Source organism: Diadema antillarum, unplaced genomic scaffold (genome assembly GCF_040938485.1).
Source record: "Diadema antillarum isolate AM-2024a unplaced genomic scaffold, OU_Dant_1.0 seq00000315_RagTag, whole genome shotgun sequence".
In the NCBI taxonomy this organism is placed as follows: domain Eukaryota; kingdom Metazoa; phylum Echinodermata; class Echinoidea; order Diadematoida; family Diadematidae; genus Diadema; species Diadema antillarum.
The window spans coordinates 430,835-449,824 of NW_027271335.1; the positions used below are offsets into that span (position 1 = coordinate 430,835).

General features: G+C 38.5%; 1 long non-coding RNA gene across 1 annotated transcript; it reads right to left on the reverse strand.

Annotated features, from left to right (window-relative positions):
• Window positions 1-9,416: 9,416 nt before the first annotated feature.
• Window positions 9,417-13,665, reverse strand: LOC139730482 (uncharacterized). The gene is made up of 3 exons (XR_011710933.1): window positions 13,412-13,665; window positions 12,747-13,086; window positions 9,417-9,495 (listed from the first exon to the last, which is right to left on the reverse strand). It is a non-coding gene; the product is annotated as an uncharacterized lncRNA (long non-coding RNA).
• Between the last annotated feature and the right edge of the window lie 5,325 nt (window positions 13,666-18,990).

Genomic DNA, 18,990 nt, shown 5'->3' on the forward strand with positions numbered 1-18,990 from the left:
ATAACATTACCTGGTAATCTCTCTAAAGAATTACTGAAAAACATATACTTTGTCTTCTCAATATTCAGTGACAATTTATTTGCATTTATCCATTGTGAGACATTCTTCAATTTATAATTCACTGTACTAATTAAAGTATTAGGGTCAGGGTGGGAATAAAAAAGATGGGAATCATCCGCGAATAATATGAAAGAGAGTTTATCTGAAGATCTATAGAAATCATTAATGTAAACTATAAATAACAGTGGGCCAAACAAGCTTCCTTGCGGAACACCACATTCTATTTTCTTCATAGAAGAATCAAAACTGTTCACATGTACATATTGAAATCTGTAAGATAAATAACTCGTAAACCATTGCAAGGCTTTTCCGCGAATACCATAATGGGATAACTTAGAGAGAAGTATACCGTGATTAATCTATCAAAAGCCTTGGAAAAGTCCAGGAAGATGCCTATTGTATGCGAAAATGTATCAAGTGCAAGTGTAATTTTTTCCACAAAGGTAAGTAAAGCGTGGGTGGTGTTGTGATTTTCTCTGAATCCAAATTGAAAATTCCTAAATATATTACTCATATTAAAAAATTAAAAAATTAAAAAAAAAACAGTTCGGATATATAGTATTCTTTCCAAAATTTTTGAAATTAAAGTTAATAACGATATTGGTCTGTAACTATTGACATCATTCTTCTCCCCTTTTTTAATATATAGGTATAACTTTGGCAGTCTTCATCTGACTTGGTACAAGCCCAGTAATAAGTGATAAATTAATAATATATACTAAAGGATCTATTATTTGAAGAATTATATTTTTCAACAAATAACTTTCGATTCCATCACAACCTGGGCTTTTCCCTTCTTTCAAATTATAAATAATATCAATAACTTCTTCATTATACGTAGGGTCCAAAAATATAGTTTCAGGATTAAGTATATCTAAAAAATCATAAAACACTTTATTAGATGAAGGGATACTTTGTGATAAATTTTTCCCAATCGATGCAAAAAAAAAAATCATTAAAAATTTCGGCCATACCAGCAGGTACATTGCTTGAGGTATTACCCCCATCGTACTAGATACATCATTAGATGTATTCATAACATATTTTATTGTTTTCCAAGTATTCTTAATATCATTTTTATATTTCATTAACTGGTTGACATAAAATGTTCTCCTTTGTAAACGCAATAAATTAATAAGCGTGTTTTTGTAAGTCACATATTTTTGTCTATTTTATCCGTAGGGTTACTCCTGTATTTATAAAACAAATTATTTTTTCTATTAATCGATCTTATCCACGGGATTCAATCCGACAATGTAATAATAATTATACGTATTCATCAGTCGTGTCCTCTTCACCTCAGACAGTTCTAGAAATATAACAACTTGACAATTATGACTTTAAAAGTGTAGTGATTATAATTGCCGAGGTATACACCCCCTCAAACAAAATGTCTACACTGTATACAACATCTTTATATCGAAAGAAAGGGGAGTTTGCATAGGGGTCTTATGACTGAATCACCTGATGAAAACTGTGACCGATATCATTGGTGTGATAAATCATGTTAAACTTAAAGACTTTATAACTCCAAAACAACAAATATTATGTTATTTAAAAAAAAAAATGTTTGCTGTTTCATTCATCGTTTTGATATGTCAGAGTCAACATAATTTGGAACTGATTTTCACGGGAAGATCACGTTCACTGTTGACTAACATGTCAACATGTTTCCGTGAAATTTTAATAATATGTAGGTGGCCTTCATTAAAGCTTGACTAACCTGCCTTTCGAGTAATCCCTACTCATACGATATACAGGATCGATTTTAGAAAAGTTTTCATTTATGAACGATGATAAGAAAAACCGCTGTAGAAAGGTTGACAAAATATCAGTCTGGCCTTCAAAAAAAGAATGTGTGATATCTACTCCATCAACTTTAAGTAAATGTATTTGCATGTCTTACCTGGACTTTTCTGGGCTCCCCATCCCCTCCCCCCCCCCCCCCCCCCCCCAAGGAGAAGCATGATGTCAAGAAAAATCCAAAATAAAAAATCATCCATTCGATGTAAAGACGAAGTCATAAATACCTCTTTAAACATTTGTGTCTGTTATCTTTTCTTCCGGGCTTGGCGTCCCCTCGCCTGGTTGTTTTTCTAACAGGAGAGGCCCTTTCTCGGGCGTTTCCTCTTTCTCGTCACCTGTATTATTAAATTATTTCGAAGGAAAACACAAAACAGATTAAAATCAATTAAATCCTCTTGTTATTCCTTACGACCGACATTTAAACAAAAGACAAAGGGATTGAGTAAGGAATAAATCATATAGTTGAAGCTATATACTCACCTGAAGGCTCACTTCCGGGTTCATCTCCTGATTCATGTTTCTCCCCATTTTTTCTGACGACAGGAGAAAAACGAAGGAACGAAAGTCAACTAAGTTCAGAACAAGTCATATCGTGTTTACACTCGCCGTATAGTGAGCTTACTGCTACTTTTCACTGTGCAGCGCAATGATATACCAAGACTCATTCAAGCAATGCCGAAATATATTGTAGGCAAAGCAATCTATGCCAACTGAATCTCATTTAGGGGGTCCCGTCACGTATACCAAAAAAAAATGTGAAAGGTGTCCTGCTTTCCTTTTCAAGATGCCATTTTAAAGTCTGTCTTGTGCCTTCATTATTTTATGAGAAAGATAATCGCCTTTCAAATATGATTGTATGTATCTGAATAGACGCATTGATTATTCACCTCCTCTTCCTCAGACTGTTTCAGAATCGTTTAAACTTGGCATTTATGACTTTTTAAAAGGGAATGGTTAATTGCAGAAGTGTAGAACAATTGATGCACTGCACTCAATATTTCTAAGTCTGAAGCAATGGGAGAGTGGTCGGTTAATAACAGCATCACCTGTTGAAAACTGCCTATCCAATAAACGTGACCGATATCGCTGATGTGATAAATCATGTTAAACTTCTGGACTTTATAACTATATTACGACTATGTTAACAACAGGGGAATCGGGGGTCTGACCAGAGTATTGCAAGTTTATCTTCCATATATTCTTGCAAACTATTACCTATAAAGAAAAGACAAGCATTGATATTGATACTGCCCGCCAAGTTTGGAGACACATTTGACCATGAGTTTTCAACGAGAAGATGAAAAATATGTTGAGGGAGAAAGATTTGCGGTGACACCATGTGTATGTAGTCCTTAACCGGATCGTTGTTTGGCAGAAGAAGAGCCTAAAAAGATAAGAATTGAAGAGGAAAGCGACATATGGGGGCTGTAAGGAGGGCAGTAATGGGCTGGAAGTTGCACTAGTGGAGACGACAGAGAAAGGAACAGAGAGAGTGGTAAAGAAGAATAGAGTGAGAATCAAGTAATATGTTCGGACATCGTCAGGAGGAGGAGGAGGATGAAATGGAAGGGAAGAGGAAGAGGGAAAAGTTGAAGGCTGGAAAATCATGGAGATAAGAGAGAGAAGTGAAGATTCATGAAACCAAGAGAAGAACGAAGTCGGCGAACAATGTGGACTATGGAATGCGGAATAAATGGAGAAAGGATGAATAATCCTGCGAAGGAAAGGTAAGTCGAAGAGAGATGAGACTATGTTGAGAGAAATGAGGGAGGGGGAGGGAGAAAACAAAGAGAAGAAGAAGAAAAAAAAATGAAATTCAAAAAAGTAAAGGAGAGGGGGCAAGGGTGGATCCTAGAAATAAATGCTGCAGAGGAGAGAAAAATGTGGATAGGAGAATTAATGACAGTTAAATCCTGAAAAGGTTCCTGTCGGAGAAATGCAAAATCAGAGATTAAGATAAGGTTAAGGTGTAGTCCTGAGAGGCGAAGGCAAGAGAAATAACCTGTGAAGAAAACTGTAAATTAATACAGTGGTCCTGAAAAGGACCGTTGGGTTGTATGGAAGCAAGAAATAAAATAAAATACAAAAAGAAGAAGAAAGGAAAGAAGAGAACAGAACAGAAAAGATAAATAGCGTAGAAACAGATAATAGTGTAGGAGAGAGAGAGAGAGAGAGAGAGAGAGGAAAGAGGTTGACAAACTGAGTAAAAGGTGCTAGTGAAGGTAGAGTAAGAGTTATCTAGTTATAAGAATAACTAGGAGAACCGAGGAACTTGACGTTTCGGTCAGGTATTAATTTACAGTTTTCTTCACAGGTTATTCACAGGTTTCATGAATCTTCACTTCTCTCTCTTATCTCCATGATTTTCCCACCTTCAACTTATCCCTCTTCCTCTTCCCTTCCATTTCATCCTTCGCATTTTACTCTCATAGAGACATGAGCAAAGACATGCAGAAAATAACATCTATAAGGATTACAGGGTGCGTTGTCTTACTCTTTGGATGAATCACTTTTGTGCTGTTCTACCGATCTGCCACAGTTGGCATCTACCAGCGCCTTCATTGGTCATTGCTCATTGACAAACCTATGCATCTTTCAGTTACTTTTTTTAAGCAGAGAAACCATTTGCGTAACTGACATTGACTTAAATATATACGCATACATCATTCGTGTCCTCTCCATCAGACTATTCTAGAGTTGTAGCAATATGGCAATCAAAACTTTGAAAAGGGGACGTGTTATTGCCGACGCGCGCGCGCGCACACACACACACACACACACACACACACACAAATACACTGTATGTGATATTCTCATGTCTGAAGCAATGGCAGAGTATGCATTGTCTCTTGAAAATTGCAAATGAAATTGTTACCTACATCACTGGGCTGATAAATCATATTCAACTTCAAACTAAACTGTACATCGACGATGTTAATAGAAAATTTACTGTTTTCTTTGTTTGGTTTGGCTTTTTGATATACGTCAAGGTCACCTTAACTAGAATTGTTTTTCACTGTAAAATCAGTATTTGTCATTCTATTAACATGACATTTCGTACAAGCTTTCAGAGGTTAGCATATCCTGCGTGCTTTCGCAGAGAGGTCAAAGATCAAAGTCTATTGTTATGATAATAAGTTTGGAGTCCCAGCCCTCATAGCATTCCCACTATTGGACATCTATTCGACATCAGTGTATTTTGTGCATTATAGCTTTGTTTTAAATTGTCGACGTGTGACAAACCCGATATGTATGGAAGATTCTAGTAACGGCTCACAGTTGCCGGCGGCAGCCGGGGCTGCAAGTCAGGCAGAGCTGTGGTCTAAATTTCCCTTCGGTCCTTCTTTACAAGAAAACAAAGAATGTGTGACATTTACACCATCAACTCTAAGTACATGTGCTCGCATTTCTTATCTGGAAGTTTCTGTTTTCCCCCTTATTAAAGGAGAAGCATGAGGTCGACACACATTCAAAGTCAAGACCATCAATTCGATGTATGGGGAATGCATAAATACCTCTTTGAAATATCTGCTATGTCACTTATCCTTTCTTCTGGACTTGATGTTCCCTCGTTTGGTCGTTCTTTAGAAAGGAGAGGACATTGCAAGAAACAGAAAAAAAAAGATAAATATCAATTAACGTATTCGTGTTATTTCATACGACAGAGATACAAAGGAAAGACAAAATGATTTTAAAAGGAACAAATTACACGTCATGCTGGTGACAAAATTATTCATGTACAATGTACTCACCTGAAAGGTCACGGTTATCATTTTCTGGTGCTTCTGGCTGTTGTTTCTCCGCGTTTGTTCTGACGACAAAAGAAGAGCGAAGGAACGAAAGTCAACTGATAGTTCTGGGCATGTAGGGCCCTATAGTTATCGTAGCAATACTCGCCGTATCAATGAGCTTTCAATAATTGATAATGATATAAAGATAATAATAAGGTCTTATTTACCCATCCAGGGTAGCCTCTTCAGTGTTGCCACTGCTCTACCAGAGGGCCCTGCTCTTATTATTACCCTGGCGTTGCCAGGTACCCATTTATACACCTGGGTCGAGAGGGACACAATGGGTAAAACATCTTATCCAAGGACGTAAAGCACTGACGGGCGGGATTCGAACTCGGGTCCTCCGATTGGGAGTCGGGAGTCTTATCCACTACTATATGCCACAACGCTCCCACTCAATTGACACTGCGGAGCGGAATGATGTACCAGGAGTCATACAAACAATTATGCAAAATGCTCAAAGGAAAACAGTCTATGCCAACTGAAGTTTCGGGTAATCCCACAAGACCGACGCCAACGAGTCACACAGCCCACGAGTCGACATTGAAAAAAAAAATCCATGAGTCACCACAGCCCACGAGTTCGACATTACAATACGAGGCTTATTGTGTAGATGTGTATTGTGTCGAGGGCCTTGTTATCTTTAGTGTCAAATTCGTGGGCTGAATGATTCATGGTTGTCGATCTCCTGAAGTGCACCCGTCAATTCTTAAACATTGATTATTTCCGTCATCTTCCTCAAACTGTTTTAGCATCGTAAACCTGGCAATTATAACTGTGAAAAGGGAAAGGTTCTAATTGCAGAAGTATAGACTACAAAACATGGCACACTTCATTCGATATTTTGATGTCTTAAGCAATTTTACAATGTTGGGACACCTACTGCCAACACCATCTCATAAAAATTGCCAATCTGGTTGTGACGGATAATAGCCTGCTGAATGGTGTACAAACTTACAACTTCATAACTCCTTTATGTTTGCTTCATTTCGCTCTTTGATAAAACATTATGCCACGGTCAACGCAAACCATGATTGGTTTTTACCATTTACTCTCATTACTCTCATTTCTTATTGATATTTCATTACGTTCCATGAAATCTCACTCACGTACCGGTGAACTTCATTTAACAAAACTTCAGTTGTGTGACATCATTATTTTCATGAGAATATCCATGTTAGATTTTAGAGAAGTTAGAGAAATTAGATGTCGCTCTCTCCTTCAGAAAAACAAAATGTGTGACAGTTACTGCATCAACCCTAAGTACGTGTACTCGCATTTCTTATCTGAAAGTGTTCTCGTTTGGTTTTTTTTTTTTTGGTTTTTTTTTAGGAGAAGCAGGGTTGCAAAAAAATAAAAAAATGAAAGACCATCAACTCGATGTAAGGCGAAGTCATAAATACCTCCGTGAAACATCTGTGTCTGTTGTCCTTTCTTCTGGACTTGACGTTCCCTCGCTTGGTTGTCCTTGTGGCAGGAGAGGATAATTCTCGGACAGGTTCTCTTTCTCGGTATCTATGTTATGAATTCATAAAGAAGGAATACAGAAATGATAGTTTAAAATCAATTAACGCCCTCTTATTATTTCTTACGACCAATGACTTCAGTGCTTAGACCGAAATTCAAAGCAAAGACAAAGGGATTGAGGAAGGAATAAAACATATAGTTGAAGCTTATACTCACCTGAAGGCTCACTTCCGGGTGCATCTCCTGATTCATGTTTCTCTCCATTTTTTCTGACGACCGCAGGAGAAAAACAAAGAAACTTAAGTGAACAAAGTACAGAACGTGTCCAATTTTCGTAATTACATCGCATTATAATCAAACGAAAAACTAGAACATCCTCAAAGTTAATTTGTACTATGTATTATGCAAACTAGAGGAAGGCATTCTGGGTAATAATGAATGTACCATGAACAATGCAGTCATTTAGTTATGCAATTTGAAACATGCATTCTATCAAGAAACTTTCTTAAATCGTTACTGCATTTGAGAGGTTATGGACATCAAATAAAAAATATTGTGCGAATGCCTACCCCATCATGGATTAAATCTCATTCCAGTCTTTCTAGGGGAAAAAATATGTGATATTCATTCAATTAAAGCTGAGTATCAACATTACACAGTTTTGTCTTCCGAAGGTGTACCAAAAAGATGTCTACAAAATGAAAACTTAAATACCATCCCGAAGGAATGTTAGAGGAAGTTGCAAATAAAAGACCATTTACATATTTTTGATATATTTATATATTATATTATTATTATATATTTTACAATGGTGGGACACCTACTACCAACACCATCTCATAAAAATTGCAAATTTGGTTGTGACGGATAGTGGCCCGCTGAATCGTGTACAAACTTAGAACTTCATAACGCCATTATGTTTACTTCATTTCGCTTTTTGATAAAACATTATGCCACGGTCAACGCAAACCATGATTGATCAAAATTTTTCAATATTGAATCACTCTCATTTCTTATTGATATTTCATTGTGTTCTATGAAATGTCACTCATATACCGGTTAACTTTTTGTTACAAATTTCCCTTGTGTGTCATCGTTATTTTCATAAGAATATCCATGTTCGATTTTAGAGAAGTTAGAGAAATTAGATGTCACTCTCTCCTTTCGGAAAAAAAACCACACAAATATATGTGATATTTACACCATCAACCCTAAGAACATAATGCTCGCATTTCTTATCTGAAAGTTTTCTAGGTGTTTTTTTTTTCTCAGGAGAAACATAATGTCAGCAGAAAAAAAAAAGACCATCCATTCGATGTAAGCCCAAGTAATACATACCTCCGTGAAACATTTGAGTCTGTTGTCCTTTCTTCTGGACTTGACGTTCCCTCGCCTGGTTGTCCTAATGACAGCTCTGAGTCGACGATGAAAATTTGTGTGCAATCATCGGATCACTCTCATTGTTTTAATCTAATTTAATATATAAGTGATTCCTCTGCGACAGCTTCACTTCGTCCATAATATTATCGCTTTTACCCTAATAGATTATTACAATGTGCAGACCCCGAACTTGATATTAATTTTTCTATTTACCTAACTTTATTGAATCCAAAGGAATACCTTGCCATTAAAGTCTTCCCCTTCCAGTACATCCATTACACTGAAACTATTCAAAATTCTTTGAACTCAGAGAGGTTTACCCTCCCAGGTCTTTCATTTCATTTGATTTTGATTCACCTCACACTTCTCAAGAAAATGACATAGAAATACTATTATCCGAAAAAGAAGATAATACAGTACAAATTATTTGACATATTCATCTGAACCTACAACTATCTCGATACTGATAATAAACGTAGTGGTCAAATTACATAGGTATCGCTGACTTATAGTATAATCAAGTATAGTAGGAAAAATAAGATGGAGCCTTCGTCTAAACACACCAACATGATCATAAGAAACTCATGGGGGGGGGGCAAAGTGATAAATTCAAAAAGAAAATGTTCATGGGCAAACGTCTATCCCCTTTAACCACCGTCATGTACAACATCTTGGTTACTCGATTGTATCCTGCGTAGTGAATTGAATATCAACGAATCATTCTTACAATTGCATAGGCCCTTCACCGATATATGTGCACAATATTATGTCAAATAGAATTATTAAAACAATGCAACTGCCGAGAAATTCTATTACAAAGCAGCCATTCATCGGTATGTATCATTTTGTAACCAAAAACCTTCTGGGTGCACACCTTTTCCTTTTCTTTTCCTCCAGCGTATCAATATGGTGATGATGATGATGATGACGGCTGTCAAAATAGCGACGATCACTGCAGCGATTGGCCCAATTATGATCCAGGCGTTCTTGACTGAGCAGCAAAACGCCCAAGACAGAAAAGAAAGTTTCCAATGCGTTATGTACGATATCCTTGCGTGTAAAACTAGCTTTGTCCTAATAGAAAAACAAATCGATGCAAGTAAATCATTGCGTTTTAAATTACTTGTTACCCGTGGACATGCTGCGTTACTTGCTTTTCCTTTCCTCATCATGTTCTTATTGGAAGAGCGAGGGTATATATACTCACACGCAAAAACTTTTGACTTCTAAAAAAATTGAAGAAATAAAATGCTCAAGAACATCAAAGACTCTTCCAGTAATGTAAGCAAAGATTCTTCCCATCGCACACTAGTATGGGAACACTAACTTTGAGAACAAAAAAAAAAAAATCTTTTAAAAAAGCCCCGAGGCCCTTTTAAGATGAAATTTGGACAGAGCTCTCTTTAATAGTTATTCTTTACACGTGTCATAATTATCAGGAGTCATTTAACAGCGAAGATTCTACTACAAACTACTATTTTTATTCGTGTTTTTACTGATAATATAATTATAACCAATAACCGTTGAGGCACACCCCGCGTTTCTGAGATCGCGAATCATCCCGAAATAGCACGATTTTGCACAGTCATGAATATTATCATTCATGAGTTGCCGCACGGATCGGTGCGTCTCCTCCCCCTCTTTCTCACTCTCTCTCTCTCTCTCTCTCCCTTCTCTCTCTCCCTCTCTCCAGTACAAAATGAAAGGGCTTTCCTCTCCTCTTCGAGACGTATTTCCTTAAAATAATCAAAAATGAAATTCGCAAGGTTGACAATTTTAATTTTAACATACAATCATCAGTGAGTACAAGCTCTTACTGACGATTTTTTTTTAATGATTATTGACCGTGCACAATTTTGGAGTTGAATATGTAAACACAGGCATCGTTCAAATCAGACGGTTGCTGGCCTCGTTTCAGGAGTAGTGAATTTGCGATTATACATGTCATACACACCCCTCAAGCGCGCAAGCATACACAATACGAACACGTTGCCAGTGGTATCCCGCATACCCCCGTTACGTTTCCGCACTGATAACCATACTGCCAATGAACGTTTTGTCACGTTTCAACCATGGTGTGTCATGTAATTTTCTCTCCGACAGGTAGTTCTTCCCAACGATATAATATTCCACCAGATGGAGGCCATGATTTATGTTACAGTACACGTCATGCGAGAACCTCAGAAAAGTCGATTAACTTGACAATAATTTAGGTAACTCAAATTCAGGAAAGATGATACATAATACATACTTATGGTAGCTATATATTTATGACATCTTCCTCCGATACTCCAAGACCACAGGCTGTGATCTCGACGGGGAAGGGGACGGGAGACTTGTTCACACACCCCTTCCCTATTTTAAGGTTATACTTTTCCCTTTCTTTTTTCTATTTATTAGCATTTTGATGGATTTTTTTTTTTTTTTACCTGGAACATATTCGCTAATCAAAGGTGTATAGAACCTTAATTTTCCCAATCACCTTCCGGATACAAAATGATGATGTCCTGATTTATTGTCTGGTACTCATTGAATGTCCGACTGATGATTTAAGAAGCAAAACCCTATATGTCGTTGTCACTCTAGAACTCCATAGATTAAATACATCATATTGTGACATTCAGATAATATATTCTCCGAAATCTAATTTCAATAGTCTTTTTCTTTCTTTTTATCACAGGACACCCCACCCCATATCTTCCGAGAAGTTTGAAGGGGATATACTATCCACCCACTAACGAGGATTTTTATGGGGATTCAAAATCGGAAAAAGTGGAATTTTCTATGAACATATATTCCTCCCGAGTTCGATACTGAAGGAGTGCATCTCCAAGCGTAAAAATCAGTTAAATTTGTACCTTCCGTAGTTTAGTTTGACTCATTTTTCTCCTTCTTAATTGTTGTAACTTATATCCTATAACTAGCCTAGCATCATCCTTCTTGAATTTGTGTTTTTGAAATTGTCAACTACATCTTTCAGGAATATATATCAGGTAATGGATGTGAAAGACATATTAGGGGAGCTCATGGCCTTACGCAGAAATGTTTTGAGCTATAAATCGAGGTGCAAGAATAAATGTTTATTTGAGGGAGCACTCAAACGAGGGCAGGGTGTATAGAGGGAATCATTATCGGTCGGTCGGTATTACAGGTCTTTTGCAATGTTGCGCGTCAGTTTACCTGTTTAAATTTTTGAGTGGTTAATTTCAAATTTGTAATACAGTTATACATGTCCGCAATGAGCAGGGAATTGCGTTAACAATAATCTGACATGCGCAGGGCATGAGGCAAATCTCTCGTTTGAAGAAGCTACACCCCTGTAGACAATACCAGTGTATATATTGGCAATCAAGGACTTAAAAACCAAAGATATAAAACACCTGTTTCTTGACCCTGGCCTAATCTAAGCATCAGTCACCGCCACGGGGGGGGGGGGGGGGGGGGCACCCGCGAGAGGAGGAGATTGTTTTGCTTTTGGCATGGGCTATGTAGCTCCTTGGTGCGTGTGTGTGTCGACAAACTTCTACAATGCTCTCCTTCTTATTCCTGTATTTTCGTTATTTATGGGTCAAAATTTTTCGTTCGAAATTCAAAACGGATGACTATAGAATTTCTCAATAGAATATAAAATCTAAAACTTTAGAAAGAATAGAGAAAATTGAGTGCACTTTGAATGGTCTGCCACAGGCAGATATCCTTATCATACTCTTACGTAATGTGACAGCTGTTGCAGTCATTAAACCCTGGCTTGGCCTCCAGGTTTGCCACGCCTGAGTAGAAGGTTATTTTGCAGTGATGGGCAAGTACATCTACTCCCAACTCTCAAACGAGGAATCGTTAGGGGGGGGGGGGTATAGCACCCCATCAGCTTCGTTTGGCGATGGGGTCTCGCCTCAAACGGGGGTTTGACGGCATGGAAGCGCGCTAAGGACAATCTGCCATGCGCACGACGAATTACGCAACATGTATCAAGAACACATATGTTTGTTTAGTTATCCCTACTGGACGTCTCAGCCAAGCTTTTCAAAGCTTATGACGATCCACACAAAATATATAACATATTTCATGTACAAACTATGTGCATGTTTGTGTATAATGTAGGCCTATGAATGCATTTTGTAAATGTATCAAAATGATATCTTATCAAAATCTTCATCTTAATATTCTGTCAAAATAAAAATAAATCAAATCAAATCAAAATCAAAATCAAAATCAAAATCAAATTACCCAGCTTTGGATTACCTTCTTGATTATCAGCTTCCATTTCTTTTATAAAGACTTGCTTTCTTCCTGTGGTCACTGTGCCATTAGGTAATACATATGACGCTTCGCAAGTGTAATTTCCTTCACGGGGCACGGTACTTCTGATAGTTAGAATGTACGTTTCATCTTCTTGAACCGAAGACTCAGGAGTAAGGTCCTGATGCAGCCATTCTAGTGTCGCCTTGCCATCGGGGTAGAATCCTGACAAAATGCACGTGATTATTAGTTTCTGTTTCTGCAGAGAATGATAAGTTGCAAATTTCTTCCTGGCCAGTGGCGTTGCATTCCGTAATCTCAGGAAAAGGTTTGGATGGTGTCGCTGAAGAAGAAACAATACCAAGTACAGAAATGTGTACGATTTATCCTAATGGCATCTATATGTATCCAAAAAGAAACTAAATACGTAAGGTTATAAAGTAGATTCAATCTGGGTCGGCATCATATGACTAGACTTATATGGATTTTCTAAAATTGCAGAGGTTATCATAATGTTGTCTCGAGAGGCACTGTAGGCAATCAAATATCTATGTAAATCGACAAATACTAGTATACTTGTATACGAATATAGATATTTAAGTATGTGTGTGTGCGTGTTTGTTTCGATATACAGTTAACTGATTGTCACTTGTTGGGAAAAATCATACCAAAGACGTCGAGACAAGACACGATATCCAACACTGCTGTCTGGTTTATCCTGTCTACGTCACACGTGTAGATCCCTTCATCCGCGATGGAAACAGACATGATCACTAGAGTCGATGTTTCGACATCCAGTTGGACATGGTCCGAGGTGTAGTTTCCATGGTATGTGAGTTCTCGTTTGAAGTAGGTTAAGACTTTTTTCCGTTCCATTCCTTCGTTTTCTTGATAGAACCAATAGGAGTTCCTCATATCACCCGTGAAGGTGCATGGTATGCGTACTTGTTGGCCAGCTTGTCCTGTAATTCTGGTCCCCTCATAAGATAACACCGCAGCGGGAAGTAGAGTAACGAGCAACACGACGGCACATATATCTGCTGCATTCACAGTAAGAAATTGGTTAATGTACTATGCATAATACTATACATACAAGTAGGGCCTATATGAGGTGCGTTTGAAATGCTGTCAATATATATTTCGTACAATCTCCATTAAATTCTTTCATTCATTTCATTAATTCAATTTTTCCATTTCCAACAGAAAACATATAAGTATTCCACAAAAATTCCTGCAGAGAGGCCTACAATGATTACATGTACATCACCAACATCATCAGTCCAGATGCCACCCACAGCCCAAAGCACTTCTGGTCCTTTATTAACAGCAAGCGGTGCGACACCACAGGCATTGCCCCACTCAAGGGGCAAGATGGCATAACCTACTCTGATAGTCAAAAGAAAGCCGACATCTTGAATGACCAATTCGTATCAGTCTTTAATCATGATAAGGATCCATCTTGCATGGTAGACAAAGGCCCCAGTCCTTCAGCAATGAAGAACATTATGGTCTCAGAAAGTGGTGTGTTTAAACTCCTCTCAAATCTTCAGGTCCACAAAGCAACTGGTCAAGACGTCATCCCAGTGAGATTGTTGAAAGATCTTGCAGCAGAACTTACTCCAGTATTTACACTGTTCTTTCAGACATCCTTGGATAAGGGTGAAATTTATGATGATTGGAGGAAAGCCAATGTTGTGTCCACCTATAAGAAAGGTGAAAGAAACCACCAAGGTAACTACCGACCAATCTCCCTAACATCTATCTCTTGTTAAATACTGGAACACATCGTATGCAGCTTCATCATGGACCACCTAGACAGCCGCAATGTCCTGCATGATGAACAACATGGCTTCTGCAAGAAACGATCATGTGAAACCCAGCTCATCCTTGCTGTTCAAGATCTGACCAAAGGAATTGATGCTCGGAAACAACACGATGTCATCCTACTTGATTTCTCCAAAGCATTTGACAAAGTCCCACACCAAAGACTGCTATACAAATTGCAGTTTTATGGAATCCGGGGCTTGTTGAACGACATGATAGCCGCCTTCCTGCAGGACCGCACTCAGCAGGTGATCCTTGAGGGGACATCCTCGAACATCGCTGACGTTACATCTGGGGTGCCACAAGGCAGTGTCCTTGGACCACTGATGTTTCTTCTTTACATCAATGATTTGCCAGAGTACTTGACTTCTGATACGAGAGTATACGTCTGTTCGCGGATGACTGCATGCTGTATCGCAAAATCACCTCACAACAGGATTCTTCTGCACTGCAGCAAGATCTAAATGCTTTGAAGCAATGGTAACAGGATTGGATTATGAAGTTTAATCCCCCAAAGTGTCAGGTTCTCACTGTAACCAAGAAACAGAAGTCTATCACTCAGCCCTACTGCCTCCATGGGCAGACACTTTTGAGGGCAGATACTGCAAAGTACCTTGGAGTCCACCTAACCAAAAACCTCAGCTGGAACCATCATATTGATACCTTAAGCAAGAAAGCAAACTCAACATCAGGGAAACACAAATCCTGTGTTATACAACTCTGTTGCGCCCTATCCTGGAATATGCCTGTGCTGTCTGGGACCCCTCTACACAGGAGAACATCACCAAATTAGAGAAAGTCCAGCGACATTTCGCACGTTTTGTCCTTAGCGATTATCGATGGACAAGTAGTGTTAGGCCAATGATTCACCAGCTGCATTGGCAAACACTTCAAGAACGCAGAGCCCAGCTGAAGGCAGTAATGATGTACAGGGTTATGAACTCCCTAGTGGACATCCCACGGACTTACACAGTACCTGCACCATCTCCGGACTTGCATCGTGGACATACCCTGAAACTTGTTGTCCCTCACACAAGAACATTATGTTACCAATCATCATTCTTCCAAGATGCCATCCGATTGTGGAACAGCCTTCCTCTGGATGCTGTCAACTGCACCTCTCTAGATTCATTCAAAAAGAGGGTGCAGGACATACAACTGCGTTAGCAACCAGGGATTTTTTTTAGCTGCACCTAGTGATTTTGTAGACATCATAATGACACTGCATATGCCTGCACCACACCTGCACCCACACAGTGGTAAGCTAATACACATTTAGTGAACTGTACTACATGGAAGAAGTAGAAGAAAATTGAAAACATAAATTACATCACAATACATAATAAAAGATAAGTTTACAAAATATTTAAAGTATATGGAAAGGCTGGAAATGGGGAGGAATGCTAAAAGCAATGGCTGTATAGGGTGCATTCCCCTCACATGTAATGCAGCAAATTATATGATTGATACACTGTAATACATAAAAAGTGGAAATACAAAAAGAAACTATAGCTAGGGAAACCTAACTAACCCGAAACACAGACCTTAATATACAAATCCCTATGCTAAGTCGCTGTCATGCAGGAAGAGAAAAGAAAGAGAGGGAGAGAGAGAGAGAGAGTGTGTGTGTGTGTGTGTGTGTGTGTGTGTTCTTGTGAGGGAGAGAGAGATAAACTTATTACGTGGTGTGAGGAGAAAGATAAAAAAGATAGGAGACTATAACAAGACGAGAACTAATGGATGGTTGGAGCCGCTCAGTATTCCTAGATTATAACAGAATATAAAGTTGGATTTTCCAGTTCTTTGCAACCATTGAAGGATCAGCACAATCTTTACGATTTGATGATGTTAATACACAAACATTAATTTTGGTGATGAGACTCAAATAAATTCTGCTGAATGATGAGGAATTTTCTTCAACTTATTCTTTAAAAAAACTTTAACTTGGGGACGCTTTTAAACTATTATATAGGTTATTCCAATAATTAGGTCAGTAGGTCCATCAAATGAAGATTGTGCAAAAATAGTCCTAGTTAATGGCAAAGGAAATTCATCAGAGTGACAAGTCGGGTATTTATGGAAGGAGCGGTTTCTTGCAAGCATGCTGGTGAAAACAGACGGTAATAAATTATTAGTGAGTTTGTTCATAAATTGGCCAAGATGATAATAAAGATTTGTTTTCGGAAAACAAAACATCGGTGTGAGATCTCCAAGATACGTACAAATCATTCAGAGGGCTTTTTTTTCTGGAGAAGGGACAATCTTTCGAGATAAGTTGGATGCGTGTTCTTCCAAGCTATGATACCATAATTAAGATAATATATCATCAAAGCCGAATATAACATTAAAAGGGTGGTAGTGGTAAAATAATAAAGGTTTTCCCGGTAAATTTCATACTTTTGTCATTCAAGTTCCTATTCCGAGCATACAATTTCACGCATTCCACGCTCGCAGCACTGAATCAGCAACCAAATTAAAAATCCGGTAATTCGAATTCACTATCATAGCATTCAAATTTACTATCGGAGCATTCAAATTCACTGTCGGAGCTTTCAAATTCACTATCGGAGCATTCACAGCCAAGAGATGAACACGGATTTCAGCAATGAGCATTCAAATTCATGTTAAGCTGGTGCAGAATCTCGTCGGTCATTCAAATTCGTGAATAGGCAACCATATTCCAAATAGTTAAAGGAAGGCTGGAATTTAGTTAGTTTAGGGCCGTGTATGTGTATCTTTTTCATTTAGCTCTGAATACATCGGAATTTATGGTGCATATTATTCATTTTGCAGTAGAGGTCCACCTGTTCGTTGACAAATATGAACTCGGGCTTCACAAAAAGGAATATGCAGACACATGTCACTCTGATAGGACGTAAAATGGAGGTCCTATGTGTGATACGAGTCACAACTTATGCACGCAAAAGATCCCACTTCATTTATTTATCGCAAAGAGCAGAGTGTTTAACCCGGTGAAGTGGTCCCACCTTATATCCAACTGGACCCCATAGAAGGCCAGCTATTGCAGATGTCTTCTCAGATAGAAAATGAAACAAACAAGCAAATAAACAAACATTAAGTACTGTATATGCCTACAGACGGGCATGATACGGAAGGTTAGTTGACACCTTCAGAAAAAAAAAACCCAGCATTTTCGACTCGGCCTACATTGAAACTGATAATATGAACATTTTATACGTCTTATTTGTTGTTTATTGCTATCTCATTGGTTTACTTTAGTGGGACTATGTGAGGTCGTTGTGTGCCAGTTTGTATTTCAGTTACCATTATGCAGTTAGTATTTGGCCGTTGTCAGCATGCATGCAGTATAATCAACAAATATGATTAGATTGTCATTGTGTTGTTTAGATGCACTGCTGATTGGACTTTACAATTTATTTTTTTTTTAGATGAAAAACAAAGACTACATGAACAGAGAACAATGTAGAACCATGAAACAATAATAATTACACTATATGCAAGCATTCATTGGTTGTGAGGTGAGGGCCGGCGCAGTGTTTTCAAAAGTGTGGGGGTCCTCAGCTCATCTCTCCCCGCCCACTTCCGGGTTTCTTCAGCTGACAAGCAAAAAAAAAAAAAAGAAAAAAAGGTCCTCAGCTCATTCTCTCCCCTCCCATTTCCAGGTGTTATAAAAAAAAAAAGGTCTTCAGAGAAAACACATAACCTTACCGCCGCCATACTTCAAGATCTCTATCTATTTCTATTTTAGTGCCGCTTACGTACTTCCGGGTTGAAAAAAGTGTGGGGGCCCAAAGTGATGACACCCTATGTATTCCTTTGTATAGTGCACAAAAAGTGTGGGGGCACGAGCCCCCACGGCCCCCACGGCTGCGCCGGCCCTGGTGTATGCCATTTCTTCTTTCTTAAAGGGACACAGTCCTCACGAAATTAAAAAAAAATGTTGTTGTTGGTACCTCCAATGAACTACTTTCACCAAAAACAAACTTTCAAATCACCAAATAAGCTCGTACATTTTGGTTGAAAAAGTGTGACTCTGCATGGTGAATATGCTAATGAGCAAGTCTTGGCGGAGAGTCATACGTCATCGATGCACAACTCTTCCCAGCCGTGTTCTGCTCGTTATCCGTACGCTCCCTAGTTTACCCGGATGCATGAAGACGTCGGTGGCTACTAGTACTCCGACTCGTATTTGACATTGTTTCTACGTTGTGTGTGTGTGTGTGTGTGTGTGTGTGTGTTTGTGTGTGTGTGTGTTTGAGTGTGTGTGTATGTATCGTGTGTTATATTCGCACGTGTGGACGGTACAACTAGATGATAGATCTACGGTAGATACGCGTACGCACCCCGTACGCAGTTTGCCCTTCGTACTTTTCCAGTCTCAAGCGCAGCAGCTGCTGCAGCCCTGTTGCCGCTCATGCATGTTCTATAGTACGTACAGAGT